General features: G+C 37.8%; 1 protein-coding gene across 2 annotated transcripts in view; it reads left to right on the top strand.

Annotated features, from left to right (window-relative positions):
- ppp2r2bb (protein phosphatase 2, regulatory subunit B, beta b) overlaps window positions 1–21,086 on the top strand; it is an 80,912-nt gene that overhangs the window by 34,393 nt on the left and 25,433 nt on the right. The window lies entirely within an intron of this gene.

The following is a 21,086-nucleotide window of genomic DNA, read 5'->3' as shown; positions in this document are numbered from 1 at the left end:
AAATTATCAGGAAATTTCAATTCTGAAGTGAACTAATCCTTCAAGTAGAAATGTACTCTTACCTTTCTAGACAATCAATAGAATATCATAAACACTTAGGGTTGGCTTTTAACTTGGTTCAGTAAATACAACCTAGCTATTACAGTACGTATAAACATCCTAGAAACCATGTAAACGTCTAGTTGTTAATTGTCTTGAGCAATGTTAGAGCGTCAGCAAGCTGAGATTTTGAAGCAGTCTTGCCTAGAATTATAATAGCATTTACAACTGACTCTGGATAATGGGACAATAGGGAAAACTTTCAGAAGACTCTGAATGTTGTGCTTTTTCTAATTTGCAGAAAACCGGCTAACAGTCATTACCAGACACAGCTGTAAAGAGCTTACAGCTTGAGCAGTTAACTTCTACCATACTAATGCCTCTGCGGTTTTGACAATCAGATAAATAAATGATGACCTATGCATTTTTAAAGCAGTTTTAGTGCAACCATGTTTAACCCTGCTACACTTTGGTCTACAAGGTTCTGTCAGCATCTTTGTGCAGGGGAGACAACAACTGAGCATATATACACCAGGAAATGAATGCCTTGAAGCAAAGGTGAAACTTATACATGGGCTGAAAGGTTGACAAACATGAGTCATTCAAGACCTTTTGACCTCAGTCACATAAAGCGATCAAAGGTAATGTTATCTAAATCACAGCTGAGCAGACAAAACAACCCAGTGAATGTTTAGTCTGCAGTAAAATAAACCTGCACCCTTCAAAGACATTGCCTTCGTCTCAGACATTTTTTTTTCTCAAAATTTAAAGAAGTTGTCTGTGAAGTATCATGAGGTGAACTACAGTGGATATACGAGGTCAGAGTGAAACTCCAGGATGATCAGTGATGATCTGCAGAATTAGGCCTGGTCAGGTGCACTCAAGGGGTGATTGGGAAGGCAGGTTGACTTCATGGGCGATCCTTCTCTAATCTGATTTCTAATCTGAGTCTTATCTGGCTCATCTCCTTCCCACCAGATGCTTCCTCTGAATTTTCTGGAAAGCAGAAGATTATCTCTAGTACAGTATATTTAGGAAGACATTTAGGAAAATCGTGGTGTGTGTATAAAACCATTATAAAAATCTTAAAGAGGACCTATAATGCCCCTTTTACAAGATCTAATATAAGTCTCTGGTGTCCCCAGAATGTGTCTGTGAAATTTCAGCTCAAAATACCCCCCCAGATCATTTATTATAGCTTGTCAAATTTGCCCCTATTTAGGTTTGAGCAAAAACCTGCAGTCTTTGTGTGTGTCCCTTGAAATGCAAATGAGCTGCTGCTCCCGGCCCCCTTTCCAGAAGAGGGTGGAGCTTTAACAGCTTGCGCTTCGGTTGCTCAACAACAACAAAGATGGAGAATCTCACGCAGCCAAAATGAGGATTGTCAGTAACGGTGTTCAGCCTTATATTGTTCAAACCGGAGTCGAACACTGATGGAGAGACTCAGGAAGAAGTTACATCTTTTAGATTGCAACTGGACGTTTCTGAATGTGTGGATAAATTTATGTAGTTGCTGTGGAGTTGATTCAACTCATTGACTAGCATGTGCCGTCATGTTGATCTTTTGTGCAAATCCAGCGTGGAATTGTCCCTCGTTTGTGAAGCAGTCCAGCGTAAAATGACGGCATGACAACAACACTCTACTACAACAACTCTTCTTTTTCTCTAAAGCAGCCCAACATGGCCTCACCCCCTTTGTTGCGTGTTCTCGGGGGAAATAGTAAATCGTGCGCACGTTTTAGTAAATCGAGGGAACGAAATAGTAAATCGTGCCCACGATTTAATTTTTTTTCTTGCATGTCATGTGCGGGACTCCGTACATTTGCAACTGAATTGCTTATCTTAAAATATCTAATGTGAAACCATGCATTACCAGAAGTTGTATGATTGGTGAATAGTATTCAATTTACTCTTATCAATACAATTGTAATCAGTAACTTTTTTTGAATGGATTTTCTGTTTGATGAAGCTATCAAAGTTGGTTAAATGAAGTCCATGTGGCACCTATAGGTGAAGTGTAGTCCGTTAGTGAAGAACATGTGAAAAAGTAAATGTAATATTACATATTATATAATAAGCGCATATATAATGTTAACTTCCCTTTGTCTGGTGAGTTTAGAGCAATTTTAGAGCAAAATAATATCAGTTTAACCATTATCTTGCAGCCCTAGCATCTCATCCTCATGAACTGCAGCAGATTTGTCAGTTCTTGCTGTGAGATGCTACCCCACTCTTCCACCAAGGCATTTGCAAGTTCTCAAACACGTCTGGGGGGACACATGGTTACACATGGTTTGGCACTTCAAGGATGATCAGCTGTATTTCCTGTCTCCCTGTCTCCCTTATGCATTTTACATTATGGGCACTGGTTCAAGGTTCAAGGTTATTTAGATCAGTTCTGTGTGGCATGGGAGTTTAGGGGTGGTGGAGCTGGGGGTGGGTTTCTCCTTACCTTGCAGCAGCAACATGTATACCTGTAATTCTTAGAATTTTTCAGCAATAAGGCTTTACTCATGCCCAGAACAATCCTGCTTGCATTCCATTTTTATCAATAATAAAATCAATAATAAACAAAGGCCCAAAAAAATTGTGATAGCTTGTGAGTTCATAGGGGAAAGAGAGATATTGAAAAACACAGGGCTTGTTTCCTGCAGAGGATAAAGTAGACTGCGATGTGTTATTAAAACATGCCTGCATAGCTTACAAACCATGTTACCCACATCCCAAGTCAGTACCACAGTTTTGTACTGTACATGGTTGCCAGCATGTTGCTGTGTGGTTGCTGGGGTGCTCTAGATAGTTTATAGCCAAAATTAAAAAAGCCCACCTTGAAAGTCTCTATTCTGGTCTCAAGGTATGGCTCCGGTTTCTCCTTCAATGTAAGTTTTACACCCTTGTATTGTCCAGCGGTCAAATAATGTTTCTCTCTGTGTATTTACACACAGTCTTAGTGTCTTTGTTTGCAAGAAGCCACAACAGAGGCAACTGTTGTACGCGCATGCCCAGTATGGATGAATGGTCATGTGACATGCGTTTTCAGTCGTGTAGTGTAGACAGATAGTTTCTGTAAACGCTGTGGAAACGCCAGTGGAGACGAGGATCGTTTTCATTTTAAAATGCTATTTTAAAACGGCATTTTAAAACGAAAATTTGAGCGTTTAGAAACAAAATTTATGAGACAGTTGTTGTCAGATTTCATTGGTGATTTCAAATATGAAATTTAATTGTAAGCTTGCTGAACAGTTTTAGAGAATTTGATGTTTCCCCATTCAAACTGATAAGAGCTACACTTGCATGCCCGAGAGGCTTTTCAAAGATGGCCGCAGAGTGAAATGACTTGTCTTTAAGGGACTTCGTTTGATTCCATCTGCTTATCAAGTGGTACCATTGACTTTAGATTTATTTTACAGCTGGTTTCATCCCATAATCCCATTGGCTCGTACGTCTGTTCATTCTGGCATCTTGGTAAGGTCCTTGCCATTAGTCTGTGGGCATTGCGCACCACAGGATATCACTTAATTCCTCAGGCGATGCTTCTCTCCAGCTCAAGTGCAGCTGTTGACATTCCAGTTCTTTGATGTATTAAAATTGTTTTCCTTCATATCCTTTATATAAGGACACACATCTTTTTCAGCTGCTTATTTCACTTAGAATCATTGAAACTAATTCCCAGAATGCACCTCATAAAAACACTGAACATCAGCTACCCAATATATGCACTACCGTTCAAAAGTTTAGGGTCAGCTCAGTATGTTTTTTTTTTTTGTCTTATTTGTTTGTTTTTTTTTTTTGAAAGAAATAAGTTGATACTTTTTATTCAGCAAGGACACATTAAATTGATCAAAAGTGACAATAAAGACATAATGTTACAGATTTTTTTTTATTTCAATTAAGTGCGGTTCTTTTGAAACTTCTATTCATCTATGAAAAAATTCAGTTTCCACAAAAATATTAAGCAGTACAACTGTTTTCAGTATTGCTAATAAGAAGAAATGTTTCTTGAGCAGCAAATCGGCATATTAGAATGATTTCACATTAAAATAGAAATCCATGTGATAGCCTACTACTACTGTATATTAAAGGGTTAGTTCACCCAAAAATGAAAATTCTGTCATTAATTACTCACCCTCATGTCGTTCCATACCTGTAAGACCTTTGTTCATCTTCAGAACACAAATGAAAATATTTTTGATGAAATCCAATGGCTCAGTGAGGCCTGCATTGACAGCAAGTTAATTTATTCAAATGCCCAGAAAGGTACAAAAGTTGTATTTAAAACAGTTCATGTGACTACAGTGGTTCAACCTTAATGTTATGAAGCGACGTGAATACTTTTTGTGCACCAAAAAACAAAATAATGACTTTATTCAACAATATCTTTAACCCCATTAACCCCTGAACTCAGAGGGAAATGATAGGTTAAGATGTATTGTTTATAAAAATATTTTCTGAATGATAAGAATATTAATCCAGGAGCAAAAAAAATGTTGAGTTTATTGAAATTGAGTTAATACAATGAAGGGGATTGGTTTAATCAACAGAAGCTCAAAATATTATGTTATCTTAACCACGTTAATTAAGTTGATTTGACAAAGAAAAAAAAATGTTATGATAAGAAATCACTGTGTACTTACCAAAATCATGGTCGCCATATTAGATCTTAAGACATTGTATTGTACTGTGCTTGTACAGTCATTTGTTCGAACAGGAATGATACATTAGTCCATTAAATGGTAGTTGTAACCAAGTCCCTTTTCGGCTCCCAACAGTCCCTCTTGTTATTACACCATTACTTGATGGAGTGGACCAGGGACACATTAACAGTTTGTAGGGGGTGGTGTCTCTGGACACAGACTGTTCATTACCTTACAGGCACAGGGTAGTGACGCGCCCTTCGGACCTCCTGACCCTGCGTTAGTGTAATGGCTGTGTTGCTCTGCTGGTGAGTTTGGAGAGGGGGGTGGGGTCTAGCCAGGGACCCTTTTGGCTCCATTGTGAACCTCTTGTGTTGGCTCATTAAAATCAGATTGCTGAGGCTTCGCGTTTTGGCGGCTCTCTCTCGGTTTTTATCAAATGCCCTGCGGCATTGTCGCACAAGCTACCAAATTTTTTGACGTTGTTTGCACCGCAGTCGCCTCTCTCTGTCACCTCCTGTGTCTTCTCATTATGTTTACCCAATTTGTACGACAAAAACCTGTACCTCCTTTTCCTCTCCTCATTACTGCACCGTCAGCATCATGGTTCCCTCCTTTCATGCTGGTTGACGGACAAATGGAGGCGCCCCGGTGCATATTGACAACCATTTAACAGGAGCAGTCAGATAAACGATTTTTCCAGAGCTGAACTAGATTGGTAGTCATCTATGTGGAACAGCCACCCTATTACTGACCACAGCATACTCGAAGAAAATAGCTTGGCAACCTATATGAAAACATGTCAAATTATCATAAATGCTTCTTCATTTAATGTCCACAGCCATCATCTCTATAGGCTGATGCAATGATAGTGGCTATTAGAGGTCGATAAGATTGAATTTTGCCCTCTCCGAGATTCAATTTAGAGTTGTTTGAGCCTGGAAAGGTGGAAAATAAGGTTAAAGGTTTGTATCCATAAAACATGCACAGTTGTCTTTCAGAGAGGAGTTGTATATTGAATGGGCAAAATCTTTTCATTGTAAAGATGAATGGTAATTGCACTGAAAAAAACAGGTACTCTTGAACAGATTCAGTGTGGATCAGTGGAAATTGGCTTCTGATGAAGAAAGCCTCAACATTCTGTAGACAAATCTAGTTGTTTTTTTGCCAGTCCAGTCAAATAATGGCTGTGATATCACATGTGAATGTTCCTTGGCAATTTACATTTTGGCAATTGTAATACTGTAGAAATAGTAATGGCTTGTTTCCACCAAGCAGTACGGTACAGTACAGTATGGTACACATTACGCAATTATTATAGTTTCGATTATCAGAAGTTGTGAATGGTACCAAAATACCGAACAGTACCGTACCACTTTTTTGGGACCCTTCCATTGGGGTACCTAGTACAGTAGTCTGGTACTTAAAGGGTGGAGCTAGACTCACTGCAGAACGTTGATTGGTTGAAAGAGAATCCTCACTTGCGCATGCTACTAGAGGAATGACAAAACAAGAAGCGCCATTTTTTAAATATACAGTTGAAACACAATACTGTTGCAACTCAATGTTGGCGCAGCAAATGAACAACCACACCTGAAAAGCAAGAACAAGATCAGCTGTATGTCCTCCATTGTTGTTTACTGTGTTGCTTTCTTCTTTGCTCGAGAATGACGTTGATCGCTACTTTCTGGCATACACCACGCCTATCAAGAAAGGGTACTGTTGGTGGTAAAATGTAAGCCGGATCAGCGTTTACCATCCTACTGTACTGTACTGCTCGGTGGAAATGAGCCATAAGAGTATGGTAGAATGCTATTCAGAATATAGCCAAAATGCTAAAGTTGCTAAAGTGCCAACTTGTGTAATTTAAAAAACATCATAAAGTCTTTTTAATTCCATGATGACTTTCTCAGCTGTTCTGCTCTGTCGGTGGAGTGAAGCCATCATCTTCTCAGCCAGGAGGGTTTATTATTCAATTTCACATGCTAATGTTCCCAGTCAAGGATAGCACATTAGCATGTGTGGTCACAGTGAAGACACTAGAGACCACTAAATGAAAACCGAGAGAACCCTGGCAGAATATATTTCATATAAATTCACAAAGCAGAACATTAGTGTTCCAATTAAAATTTTTTCTCATCATTTACACATTCTACATTATTATTTTTTGTTTTAGTGTGGAAGACAAAAGTAGTTATTTAGCATTGTTGCTACTTGTTAACCAGGTTGCTCTTTTACTGTTTGTGGTAGGGGTGTTGCAATATACCTGTATTGACGATAACTGTGGTATTTAAAAATTGAAATATTTTTTTACATCTAGTTGACACTACTACATAGTAAGTTGTGGTATTGCACCTTAATACTGATTGCCACCTCGTATAAAATGGAAAATAGAAGATGATGCAGTGACTGAGTAGCTACTACTGCCACACAAAATAATGTCAGAGGAGGTGACAGGCGAACATGAGACACTCTAACCGCACTTGAAAAGGTTAGCTTGCTAGTGTGGGAGTTTTTTTGGATTCGGTAAAAAAAAAAAAGGCACTGCGTCCAGATATGTCTACTTTTCTACTAGTAAAACAATAGAATGCCAAAATGAGTAGTATGTCCGAATTCATAGTATTCGAAAAACAGTAGGCGAAAAGTACTACTTCCGCTGAAATTCGAGAGTGCGCATCTGATGGACACTTTACTATATCATGAGGCCACTGATATCATTCAAAATATTTCATCCAGCTCCTTCTGCTTGAAGATTGGGATTCGCCACGCCGGCATTTGAAGTGTGGAGGAGTTGTAGTCTGTTTAGCAGAGTTGCCGTTTAGCCAGTTGTGGATGAATGGCTTATCAATGACTGTAAACATGATGAAACTGCGTTGTAGTCCTAGCATGGCGCGTTCATTGCTGGCCATTAGGGGTTGCACCGACTAATCGACTAGTCGACTTTAATGCTCTACCATGACGCTTTAAGCATGATGTTGACAAGTCACTGGTCATGGCCTATAGAGGGCGCAACAGGATAAGAAATCTTTGAAGTCCCCCTATACGCTCAGTATCCAACAGTTAATGACAATTAAAAGCATATTCCAAGAGCGCTCCACAAGATATGTTTTATTATACCATCTGGATGCTCAATTGATCGGATGAATGCACGTTTTAAACAGCTTATTATACAGGTAAGTTAGTCGCCGTTCTAAAATGTGATGCTACATAACACGCACACACACAGACAGTGGCGCGCAGATAGATCGCGCGCATACAGAAACATTATTGTCAACACTGTTCTGAGATTTATTAATAAAATAGCTTAGAAACTGAAAAGTTTTAGCATATATTTCTTAGTAACTAAAACCCACAGTTTCACTATCAGTAGAGAGACACTGCCAGGTAGAATTCACACGCAATCGGGCAGTGGAATAGGGAAAAAACGCAAGGTCTCGAGACGTGTTTTTTAAAAGTTCAACTGATTTGAACTTGAGCGTCATCCACGAGATGCTGCAAAAGATGAAAGATGCCAGCGCAACGGTCATATACACGTCCGTCTAGCGAGTTTACATAGAAAAACAATGGAAAAGGAGCGCATTGGAATGGAAAAACGTGTTCTGTGTGAACGGCCCCTTATTTGTTCATTAATGACGTCACCATCGACTAGTCGACGATGTCAAAATCTGAAGTTCAACCCCTACTGGCCATAGGTGTCAGTGCAGAGGACTTGTCTGGTTCTCTTGGTCTTCGCTGAGGATCTGCCCCTAGGGCCTGTCTAATTGTCGTGGTCTTCACTGACATTCAGGACTGCTTGTGTTCGCATCTGGTCTGGATACTCACCGGATTCTAAGCTTACCTGACTACAGTAACCTCAGGATAAGGATTAGAAAGACAGACTAATATAAGCGTGGATGCCATTCCTCTTTCGATGTTCATTGGATGTTATGGGAAAAGTTCCCAGTTCCGGTTGACCTAATTAATGCAGCCTAACAACTGCAATAATATCATTATCATAAATATTTTTGGCCATGATAATCATGTAGTGAAAATCTGATATCGTGACAGCCCTAGTTTGTGGTCTTCTTTCATTGTATGGAAAAGAGTAGCTCGGACATTCTGAGATTGGTGAGACGCCAAGTGGGCAGCAGAGAATTTGGCAGCGTAAATAGAGAAATTGTGTCAGAGTGATGTGTGTGAGACACGTGTTTCTCCCAGTACAAAATCGCTCCATTTTGTCTCCATTTACAGCGTTTGGGCACAATAACCCTGTATTAGAGATGCAGACGGTCGCAGATGTTGCCTGTAATAGAGACAAATAGTGCCAGTGTGTAGGGTGCCCATGAATGCTGATGGTGAAGGATTTGTAAGCTACTGCAGGAGCGATAACAACCAGACCCATTAATGTGGACCAGATGTCACATTCACAGACATGTTCTCTCTCTCTCTCTCTCACAGCTGCTTAGTCACACTGTGAACTGCAGATATTTACAAATGACATGGATCAGTCACTGCTCAGAATAACTAAGTCCCAGTCTAGTGATACTGTTTAGCCAATGTTGGGGAAAGTACTTTGAAACTAGCTTGCCAAGATGCCATCTACTCATAAATGAAACTGCTGTCAACTAGTTAGGTACACCAGAAGTATATGATAGTATGCCTATAATAGTATTTATTTACAGGCATTTTTACACTTGTTAAACAGATAAATTGACCATAAATACAAGAAGACAATAATAACAACAAGTCTTGATTTTGTCTTTGGGGTCTACTAGAACAGGTTTTCATGCTTAAATGTTAATTTTTTTTACATTGTGGCAGCAGCTGTCTGTAACGCTTTTTAGTTCCTGTCTTTACGTAGCCCCTCCTTCTGAAAAGCGCAGTGTGCTCTGATTGGTCAGCTTGACTAGTGTATTGTGATTAATCAACAGCTTTGCGCGTGTTTCGGAAATGTCACACCCCTTTACCATAACAACACACTACTAACGCAACTCAGCCAGGCTTCACCCCTTTATTGAGCATATGTCTTGTGCAGGAATTATTTTAATGAGGGATACTGTGATGTGTACGTTCCTGGAAGAAAACTTAAGACTACAACCGAGGCATTTCAGGTGCTTACTGATATGAAGAATCACTCACTTTGGAGTGACTTTGACTCAAACAGCAACATTACATACTAAAGAAAGTTGAAAAAAAGCATTATAGGATGCCTTATAATAAATATATGGCATGAAAAATGCCACACAGTAATTCTACATTGTTAAAGAAAAACTATTTTGAACTAGACAGATGAACTACTGTCACACCACTGAAAAATGTAGTGAAGTTAGCAGCGCTGCTTCTTTTAGTGATTCCCCAACATTGTCTTTAACCTATTAGATCCTGTGCTGCTCTGCTCTCGATCCTCTTTGCATTTCCGTCTTTGTTTACTGCTGCTGCATGGCCATAAATCAAGACTGATTTATTTCTTCCAAGCCTGCTTATTCCTGTGTGGTTATTTATGTATCCATATGGAGTAGGCCTTTCTCCACCACTGCAGTGAAGAGCAGTGCTGCTTCAGTACCTGAACTCAGCAAAACGCCTCTTTATATTTACTGCAATCCCCCCAGTCAGCATCAAGCCACCCAATACCAGCCAGACAAAAGATTCTGAGTTCTGGCCCCTAACAGCTAACAATGGAGGGCCAACTCTGCAGGGAATTACAGTCTATGGATAAAAGCCTTTATTGAGGTGTAGGGGGACCAAGAGGCAGTTTATGTGTGTATGTGTTAAAAGAAATAGTTTGTCCAAACATGTCAATTGAGTCGTACTCTGCCTTCTGTGGAACACAAACCCCTCCCAAATCATTCATGCCGCTTACCCAAATACTGGTTTGATGATGCTGTTATCAAAGCAACTATTTACAAAACAGTGACAGTTTTGAGATCAGTTAATTTTTTTTAATTAAGTTAAAAAAAAGTCCTTTATTGTAAGCTGATTTCCACTACGTTATTACGAAATTATTACAAAAATTCATAATTTTTTGACAAAAGTAAAAATCAACTTTTTATGTCATAATACATAAATCATAATTATGATATAATTATAATTATCTCATAACTTAGACTTTTTTATCTCATAGTTATGACTTAGTATGTTATATTTTAGACTTTTGTATCACAATTATGACTTAATTCAGACTTTTATCTCTTAATTATGATTTACCAAAGCATGATTTTTTTCTCACTTGGCGGAAATTAGCTTCCATAGTATTGCATTGCCATCATAAGTTAAGTTCATTTTCAAATGTAAGATTTTTGGATTGAAATCACCAAAAACCACTAGAAGAATGTTACATATTTTGTTGACTTATCCCACTTATCCTAATTGTTTCCAAGAATGTTTAAATCCAGAGAAATAAGCAATTTTAACCAGGACACGGACCGTGTCCGTGCGTCACCTATCAATGACATCATACCTGCCTTACCCTCGATTTCCGGTTTTATTTTGTAGGAACCATGGAAACACCAAAGACACTTTAATATATTATGTGTTTTATTAGACAGGTGAGCAACTGTTTGGATACAGAAAACTAATTGTTATATAGCTCAACACAGTAAGTCTTATTGTTTTAATCTAGTTTTCTTAATGTACCGCGAATACCATGTTTTACCATGCCTAATATTGATCTAGCTTACTTCAGTGTGCAACAAGTGTCTCATAGTAGCTGCCGAGCGAATGCACAGAGTAGCACTATAATAACTTTAAACACACAAATGTATCTAATACGATAAACAGCGATGCGTTACCCCACATACTCATGACCGGAAGAAGTGGAAGCGCTCGTTTGCGGCATAATAAAAGCTTCACTGCTCTCGAGCCGTGTGTCACGCTCGTCTCTCATCAGCAATCGCTCCAGCGGCCTCGTTCCACTCCAGCGGTTTTCACCCTGCTTCATACTACAGTAAAGTTAATAAATCTTTAATACATTGGCTTATCTATGAATATGATTTATGCCCGAGTCACATCGGATTCTTTTCCACTGGTTGTAGACGTGAAGACATCACCTCCCGTAATTCCGCGTCATCAAGCCGTCATCTAGCTATGCCTTTGTTTTAAATAAGCAGCCTTTAGCGGCGAAAAATTACATATTGTGCCTTTAATCCAAGAATTAATTTACTTTAATTTTTTGTGGTTTTGTTTCAGCTTATTTATGATCCTGTCTCTATCAGAAAACTGTCATTATATGTTACTGATGATGTGATGAATGGAACAATTTGCTTTCTCTTATATTCCTTCCTTGAAAGCCATAACCCAAATCTTGAATTTCTAATTTTAGCATCTCTATTTCTTTGCCCTGAACTCTAAATGATCATTCTCTTAGCTCTCTGACCTCTCTAACAGAGGGGTGCATTGTGGGTAAAGAGAAAGCAAACTCCAGCAGTCTGCTGCTCTGTCACAGTTTGCATGTAATCTCTCTGGATCATTAGATGCAGAGCGGGTCCCGTTTGTTATTGACTGGTTCCCGGTAAGCGTTGCTGCCAAGCCAAACACCCCCTGGCTACTCCATTCAATTTATTCATGAAACGAAATATTTTAGCTTCTGCCCCTGGAGGCATATTCATTATTCCCGAAGTAAATCTGCTCACAGTACAGTTTAAGAAAAAGAGTGAAAGGCAGGAGGTAGATTGTAGGCAGACAGGAGGCAGCTCGATGGATTTAGATTTTTAGTTTTTATTCTTTGCTTTAGAATTTTACTACATTGTTAATCGGCATTATTAATAGGGTGGTTTTAGATTTTGAAAATGTCAACAAATGTTTTAGGGCATACTGTAGATATTACATCTTGTCCTATTCCTATTTTTTTTTAGTGTGAGTGTTTTATTTTATAGGGGTCATTAACTGTATTTTTTTTATTATTATTATTATTATTTTATAATGTTTCCTGAGGTGCACTTATAATGTTAGTATAATTTTAACATCAAAAATTGTCATAATTTAGAAATAAAAGGCCATTTTCTATCCTGATTTTAGCCCTATTATTTGAAGGCTCTGTTGGAAGGAGCGTGTCTTCTGTAAGACTTCAGTGTAATTGCCCACTGCTGTGATTGGCTAACATCATTGTTCAGCGTAGACAGCTTCATTGATTATAAAGGGAGTTTTGGCGAGAGTCCAGAACTCAGTCACTGATAAACTCACGCTGTGTGATTGACAGCTCCAGCAATTATAAAGGGAGCGTTATTTGATCGCTTTCTGTATATAATTTAATCACAATTTAAATAACAGATTATTTTCATGCTACTAAGAGAAACAATGTGAAGTTGTCCGTTTAGTCACTAGCTTGATTTACTGATGCATAAACAGCAATAAATGATTTTACTAGTAAGTTTCTAGTAAGTTAAAAAAATTGATTGGGATATTTGAAAGGTACTTCAATTTAAGAAGGCCAAATTACAGACCTACTTACTTTTTTCAAGTCGTGCGACAGGTTTGTTATGAACCCATTAAAGGTGCAGTAGAACATTTTCAGAGAGGCTAGCAATAGCAAGCTAGCTTTCAAATCATAAGATCCCACTGTCCCTTCAGAGCATCTCCAAAGCCACGCCTCCTCCAGAACACATGAACGCACACACACACAGCTGCTCTCTGCAATGCATCACAAGAGACGGCGTTAAAGGGTTAGTTCACCCAAAAATGAAAATTCTGTCATCATTTACTCACCCTCAGTTTGTTCCAAACTTGTATAATTTTTTTGTTATGTTGAACACAAAAGATGTTTTAAAGAATGTGGGAAACTGAACAGTTCTGGGGCACCATTGACTTCCATAGTATTTTTTTTTCCTACTATGGAAGTCAATGGTGCTGATTACAAACTTTCTTCAAAATATCTTTCTTTGTGTTCAACAGAACAAAGAAATTTTTACAGGTTTGGAGCAACTTGAGGGTGAGTAAATGATGACAGAATTTTCATTTTTGAGTGAACTATCCCTTTAAACTACCTCATGTCTCAAAGCACATAACATTACAATAATAATGAATGTGAACAACTTGTACCTGTACCTGACTGCTGCAGATTCATTTCGGTGTTGATTACTGTTGACATGGAAACGCATAATTCTGAGTCTGAGGATGTGAACAGCTTGTACATTGCATAGCATGAAATGCGCTGATGACGTACGATGTCTGCGCGAACAGGGTGCGTGAGGGTATGTAAAAACATATGTTGACAGGCAGGTAGGACATTGTATTATTTCATTTGGACCGAATATAAAGATTGGATGAACATTTTATGGTCTTACGCCTTCCACAGACGATATATATATTTATAAAAATTACATTTAGACTGTTTAACATAGTGATTGCTATCAGGATATGAGAAGACTTTCAACCAGTATAACAAAAAATGTTTCTGTAGAGAATCACCTATTGCACCTTTAATTTATATACTCCGTTAATAAAACCTCATCACCATGTTCACCACTGCTCATCTATAGCACTTCAGAATGGTACACCAGATCTCTGATTCATGAAATAATTTGGCACAGCAATGTCAAGAATTTCTTTTTTCTTATATTCCTCCCCCTTGATAGCCACAATAGGAAAGAAAAGTCAGTTCCAGTTTTCGTTTAATGCCGACTTTTCACATGGCAGCTCCAGTTTTCCATGGCTGAAATGAGTTTCACGAACCAGAATTATCATCGTTAACTAAAACTGGAACAATTTTAATTTGGGTTTTGCTAGTCACGTTTACAAATGCTCCCTCTGGTTAAGAGTTCAGCTTCTTACCAGTTAGCTCGCTCACCACATAACTTGCTTGAACAACATTGTTGTGCATAGGCTTTGTAGAAAAATGTCTTGCTGGGCACACAAAAACCATCGAAGGGCATTGATGTTTTGAAATTGAAAGTGACACGTGAAGGCCAAGTATGGTAACCATGGCTTGACATTAATTTTTTTGCACACCAGCTACTGTGGCTAGTGGTTTTCTAAAGTTACTAGCCACTCAGCATTTTTTACAATTTTGACATCGATGCCTTAGAGAAAAACTGCCATATAGATATTTTTAATATTATCTCCTAATTTGGCAGCAGGTACATTAGGCTGCTGTCACTTTAAGACCTGGTGCACGGATCCAATATACTGTTACACATGCGCTTTCTTTCTCAACTGTTTACGTTCACTTAAAACATAACATGAATATACACCAACACCGGCATTTTGATATTACTTTGTGTGTATATTTGACTGTTTAAACGCAATAAGCAGCAAAAAATAACTCAATTTAGTACTAAGAGGCAGCTTTATGTTCGCACACTTTGGGTGTGAGGCCTAATAGTTAAATAGTGATAATGAAAAAATTAATTTGCATTTTTAAATGACCGCACAGACGTTACCATCCCTGTCTTGGACAGAGGATCACTGACTAGTGAGATGGATCTGCCCCAGGAGCTGGGAGATCTATCCACGCTTCTGCTATCCTTTTGTCCAGACGGATACGTGCCTCTGGTGATCTGTGACATGGCCACAGGCTAGTGCAGGTCAGTTATTTATATCTCCAGAGAGAAATTTGGACGACTGTTTGTTGCTCACGAAACGCAAGATTAGAAACGTTTGTCTAAGCTACTTAGTGCAGCAGATCAACACAACAGGAAACAAGGGTAACTTCTGTGATGGCCCTATTGTGATTCATGCAGGATATTATCTGTCTGTGAAGGCAGTGCCTTTAAATGAGTTAATGAGTCTATTAGGATATATTTCAAGAGGTTTTATATTAAGTACGGTTCATAGCCTTTCACTAGTGTCTTTGAAACAGGGTCAGGCACACCCGGTACGATTATCTCAGATTCAATCCCTCTGACGCACATAATTCAGATACCTCACAGCACTAATCTCTTTCCCATGTAGTTGTTTTGCATTGCATTTAACTCTACAAGCTGTCATCCCTATGCCTGTCTGTTGTACCTAGAAATCCACTTATGCAATTAACTTACCTGAATAGCATGTGCTTCGATTAAAGGCACATTATTGAGTTTCCTCTCATTTATGTTATGTTACCAGCACATGTAAAAATGCATTTATTTGTGATATTTTAATGGTATTTGTATGTGGTATTTGGGTGGGCGATATGACCAAAATCTTATATCACCGTATGAGTAATCTTATTTCACAATAACAATATATGTCATGATATAGTTATTTTTGCTTTAAAGGGTTAGTTCACCTAAAAATGAAAATTCTGTCATTAATTACTCACCCTCATGTCGTTCCACACCCGCAAGACCTTCGTTCATCTTCGGAACACAAATTAAGATATTTTTGATTAAATCCGATGGCCTGCATTTCCAGCAAGACAATTAACACTTTCAATCCCCATAAAGTTACTAAAGACGTATTTAAAACAGTTAATGTGGCTACAGTGGTTCAACCTTAATGTTATGAAGCGAAAAAAAAAAAAAAAAAAAAAAACGACTTTATTCAACAATATCTAGTGATGGGCGATTTCAAAACATTGCTTCATGAAGCTTCGAAGCTTTACGAATCTTTTGTTTCGAATCAGTGGTTCGGAGCATGTATCAAACTGCCAAAGTCATGTGATTTCAGTAAACAAGGCTTTGTTACGTCATAAGTGTTTCGAAATTTCAATGGTTCACACTAGGGGGTGTGCTTTGGCAGTTTGATACTAATTAAAAGCAATAAGACAAACTACAACAGAACCAAGAGTTCTGTTGCAACGGCGTTCAAGCACGTGAGTAGCAGTAGGCACTCTACCTTTATAAAGGTAGAAATTGGCACTGAACACCAATTCACTGAATCTTTCTTCTTCAGACTGTTGACTTTGCATCATCTTAATAACCCCGAAATAGAAGTTTCTCGCCATAGAAAAGCACCTCTTCACCATTACAAAGCGAAACTATTACAGGTGTATTTCATGGCAAGTTATTCAATTAAAAAAATATATATATTTCCATTTTTATAATTTTTAGTGAAATTATTTGGTAGCCAGAGATGGAGTGGTGTGTCAGATTTTTTTAAAGATGTGACCAAAAAAGTTTGAGAACCACTATGTTAATGACACAGATGGCAGCAGGTTTATTAGGCTGCTGTCACTTTAAGACCTAATGCAGTGATCCAATATACTGTTACAGATGCATTTTCTTTCACAACTGTTTATGTTCACTTAAGACATAAACGACTGTTTATACTCATAAAGACAGGCATTTTGACACATTAGTGTGTGTATTTGACTGTTCAAGCCCAATAAGTCGGCAAAAAGAACTCAGTTCAGTACTCATAAGAATGATAGGTTACAATGCTCAACCACTCCAAAACAAACAAACAAACAAACAAAAAACAGTTGTAAGCAGAAACCAATGGGATTAGATGAACATAGAATGCTGTAATTGGTTACAACACTGAAACCATAATCATATTGTGCAATCCTGAATTCATCTCTTTTAGCTCTTACCAGAGAAGCAAATAATACAAATACAAATAATTACTAACAAACATGATAAAACTTGAAGCATTTCTGCAAATGTTGGTTCTTCACTAGATCTTTTCTTCATTTTAAATATCCACACAAACTATATGCATGCTAACAAGTCTGAGCTGGAGAAATGCGGGCATGTAAACTGAACCCATGAATCTTTTTTTTTTTTTTTTTTTTTAAATGATTTTCTGACACTTTGAAGCAAGTTGAAAATAATTCACTTCATCCATTTTTTCATACTGGAACCTACATTTGTCCTGGTCACCCTCTGCATTTCGATTTTAGCACGGTTGTGAATCCAGCACTGTCTGCATCCTCTCTATGCTAATTTTAGCCTTTCATCTTCTGAGCATAGTAGGCATCAAGGGATCCAATCTCGCCACAATCAGGGAGTCAAAGATGGCCACAAAGCCAATCTCCTGTGTTCATGTTTAATCATACGAGAGATGACCGTGTCTGCTATATGGGTTTGCTTGTTTTATTGCAGCCCTGGATTCATCTGTGTGTTATTAGAAAAAGGGTTTCATTTGAGGACAGTCTGCTTCTGCACATCATTGTGACCTTTGACCCAGCTGCGTTTGAGGGCTTCACTGTCTTTTTGATTTATTTTCTCACTCTGATAGAGATAGAGTTGATCTGAAATTGATAGATACATACTTCAATAACAAAAGCAAAATGAAATCTTGATGCAACATATGGCATACGAATATATTGTTGGGGTGGGGGCACATGCCTCAGCAAACCAATTTCAGAGGAGACCAAGCCTTGAAAAATGAAATACAGAGGCTCTGTTCCAAAACTTAGTCAACTGCCTTGCTATATAGTGCCTACATTGAAAGTTACCTTCTAAGACTTTATTCAGCAATATCTAGTGATGGGCGATTTCAAAACACTGCTTCATGAAGCTTCAAAGCTTTACTAATCTTTTGTTTCGAATCAGTGGTTCGGAGCATGTATCAAACTGCCAAAGTCACGCCCCCCAGTGGTGAACCATTGGAATTTCGAAACACTTATGACGCCTCCAATTTTATTTATTTCCTAAAAAATCCTCTGTATTACAACATTTATCTTTCTTGATGAACTGACTGTACTCATTGACATTGCACAGGCATAATCACATGAACAAAGCCATCAGCTCACACACTCATCCGAGTTACTCCGTTAATTAGCTTTCCTATTCAGTTCCTCGCATTCCTAATGTGTTAATAATGGTTGGATCCAGCTTTCAATAACACTTTGGCTGCCAAGCCGCTAACCGCGAATACACGCCAATGCTCTGTGATTCTGTCCGCTCAGCCCTTCCAAAACCTCCTCCACTATTATTACACACATTATCCATTACTGTCTTTCTCACATCATCCCTCCATTATATTAGATACTTCTTCCTTCCAAAAACACACATTTAAAGACCCTATGAAATTGCCTGGTGATGGAAAGTACGTGATTCATACACAACTATCCTTACCCTGCTTATAATAAGCAAAAAGAATGCAGAGATAAGTAGTGAAAAAATTGTGTACTCCAGGGTCCTAATTAGGTCAGCATGTTTTGCATCTTTGAGAACTCATTTAAAATTCTGCTTCCGCAAGGAATCGGAATATGATTTTGATGTTAATTATTCCATCCCCCAACCCACCACCCCCTTAATGCTTGACTCCATGATGCTTTGTGTGCTCTGAAATGTTTCACATAGGCTGTTGTTTTACCATTGTGGGTGAGTGTGTGTTTGATATGAAGTGTTCTAATAGAGCTCTGTGGCACATCTGTCCAAGTGGGTCACTAATCTTATATTGTTTGGTGTGCTTCTACAAAAAAATGTTGTTGCACTTTCTTTAGATGTGCTTTCAAAAAAAAAATTGTCCAAAGTCCTATAAGGTGATCAGCCAAGACTCAAAGAGTGCTGGCGCAAATGTTCACTGACAGTTTGAAAGAACACCCATTAACTCACAGCACAATGGCTCCGCTTTTTCGCCCGTGTTTGCCAAGCTTTACACTGTTAGCGGAGCGGCATTAAACTCTTCTTTTTCATGCAAACAGGTTGTGCTGTTTAATGCAACTCGCAATGGACTGACCGCTTTTTAATCTGTCATACAGATGTTGCTTACTTGTGGTACCATAGGTCATAACAGGCCTTTCATTTTTGTCCTATTGGAATTCAAACTAATTAATTAACTAAACTAACTTATTAACTAATTTATTACCAGTAATTACATAAGATCTGTGGACAAACTGAGAAGTGATCAAGAACATTGTTTGTGCAATAAACAGGGCTGTCCTTAGGGCGGTGCAACCGGTGCGACCGCAGGTGAACGGACCAAGGGACCACCCAAACCCCCCATCCGGAACGCAATCATGAACGGACCGACTGGGAACAAAACCACGATCCCAATTCAATTATGACATTATTGTTAAACATTACAACATCAAACCATTGTTAAGAATGAATCATATGCACAGATGAATTGTTCAAAGATCTAAAACATGCATGCAAAACAGAGCAGGGCACGCATTTCATAAAAACATATTTAAAATGAATAACAAATCAATAGAAAATGTCAAAATGAATAAAAAATGAAAATAAAAAGAAGCTAAATTTTTTAATATAGAATATTAAAGGGTTAGTTCACCCAAAAATGAAAATTCTGTCATTAATTACTCACCCTCATGTCATTCCACACCCATAAAACCTTCGTTCATCTTCGGGACACAAATTAAGATATTTTTGATAAAATCCGATGGCTCAGTGAGGCCTGCGTCGCCAGCAATAACACTCCCTTTTTCAATGCCCAGAAAGTTACTAAAACATATTTAAAACAGTTCATGTGACTACAGTGGTTCAAGCTTAATGTTATGAAGCGACGAGAATACTTTTTGTGCACCAAAAATAACAAAATAGCGACTTTATTCAATATTATCTAGTGATGGGCGATTTCAAAATACTGCTTCATGAAGCTTCGAAGCTTTATGAATCTTTTGTTTCGAATCAGTGGTTCGGATCGTGTATCAAGCTGCCAAAGTCACGTGAACTATTGAAGTTTCAAAACACTTATGATGTAACAAAGTCTCGTTTACTGAAATCATGTGATTTTGGCGCTCTGAACCACTAATTCGAAACTAGAGATTCGTAAAGCTTCGAAACTTCGTGAAGCAGTATTTTGTGGAAATGTTGTGGAATAAAGTCTCTATTTTGTTATTTTTGGCGCACAAAAAGTATTCTCGTCGCTTTATAATATTAAGGTTGAACCACTGTAGTCACATGAACTGTTTTAAATATGTTTTTTATCAAAAATACCTTAATTTGTGTTCTGAAGATGAGCAAAGGTCTTGCGGCTGGGGAACAACATGAGGGTGAGGAATTAATTACAGAATTTTCATTTTTGGGTGAACTAACCCTTTAAACCTTTTTTTGTGACATGATTTCCATCCAAATTCGATTTATATTTATTACTTTCATACTTTTACAACTTACTTTTTTACATACAGTATATATACCTATATATTTTACTAGATATTTCTTGCATTTTGTTTTATTATTCAGTTTCATTAGATTGTCATTATTGTAATTCAGTATTTTACTGTTTAACAGTAAATATTGCTATTTACAGTTTTGTTTTATTTAAATCAGCATAAATTGAAGGCATATTTCAATGGTACAGTAATGTGTAAACCCTTTACAATGTAAAATATGTATAATACATTATGTACTAAATATATATATATATATATATATATATATATAATGCATAATTTATTATTATTATTCAAATTGTAGTATTAAAAATTGGGTGGGGTGCTTAACTGCCATTATTTTAAATGTCACAATGCAAAAAATTTCAGTGGTCCTAAAAATAGGCTTTAATTTCCTTAACAAACATAATTTTATATTTCTTTGTTTTGACCCAGACATTCCGTAAGATTTATTCGACTACTCTAAATTCTGTCAGTGCGATGCCAGTTCACACCGC

Source organism: Ctenopharyngodon idella, chromosome 21 (genome assembly GCF_019924925.1).
Source record: "Ctenopharyngodon idella isolate HZGC_01 chromosome 21, HZGC01, whole genome shotgun sequence".
NCBI lineage: Eukaryota > Metazoa > Chordata > Actinopteri > Cypriniformes > Xenocyprididae > Ctenopharyngodon > Ctenopharyngodon idella.
This window is presented reverse-complemented; position numbering and strand designations above follow the sequence as displayed.